We start from the raw sequence: 977 nt of genomic DNA, 5'->3' as shown, positions 1-977 counted from the left end.
ATGTGCACCATTCTGGGCGTTTAACGCCAGGATGGCACAAGAGGGAAGATTCTGTTTTCAATGCAAATTTTTTTCAAGTTTTCAAAATTTTTCAAAATCAAATCTTTTTCAAATCATATCTTTTCAATCAAACCTTTTTCAAAATAAATTTCTTTCCATTTTCAATGATACTTGCTATCAATTAATGATTTGATTCAACATTTCAAGTATGTTGCCTTTTCTGTTGAGAAAGGTTTAATGCTTGAATCATATCTTTTTTTGTTAGCCAAGTCATCAGTTTTTAAAATCAAATCTTTTTAAATTGTTTTTCAAATCATATCTTCTCAATCATATTTTTTAAAACTATATCTTTTCAATCATATCTTCTTAATCACATCTTTTTCAAAATAATTTTCAATCAAATCTTTTTGATTTCTAATTTCAAAATCTTTTTCAAAAATCACTTGATTTCTTTTCCACTCTTAGTTTTCAAAAATCAATTAGTGTTTTTCAAAATGTTTTTAAAATCTTTTACTTAATTTTTGAAAATTTCTTCCCCTCTTCTCATATCCTTCTATTTATGGACTAATACTCCTCCTTAATGCACAATTCTAACTCCATCTTTCTTGATAAGTTCAAATTCTTCTACCTCTTCCTTCTATTTTTCTTTTCCTCTGACACCTCAAGGAATCTCTATACTGTGACATAGAGGATTCCATATTTTCTTGTTCTCTTCTCTTTCATATGAGCAGGAGCAAAGACAGAAGCATTATTGTTGAGGCTGGTCCTGAACCTGAAAGGACCTTGAAGCGAAAGCTAAAAGAAGCTAAGGCACAACTCTCTGAAAAGGACCTAACAGAAATCTTCAAACAAGAAGAAGACATGGCAGCTGAAAACAACAACAATGCCAACAATGCAAGGAAGGTGCTGGGTGACTTTACTGCACCTACTCCTGACTTCTATGGGAGAAGCATCTCTATCCCTGCCATTGGAGCAAA

Source organism: Arachis duranensis, chromosome 1 (genome assembly GCF_000817695.3).
Source record: "Arachis duranensis cultivar V14167 chromosome 1, aradu.V14167.gnm2.J7QH, whole genome shotgun sequence".
Taxonomy (NCBI): Eukaryota; Viridiplantae; Streptophyta; class Magnoliopsida; order Fabales; family Fabaceae; genus Arachis; species Arachis duranensis.
Note: the sequence above shows the minus strand (reverse complement) of the source record.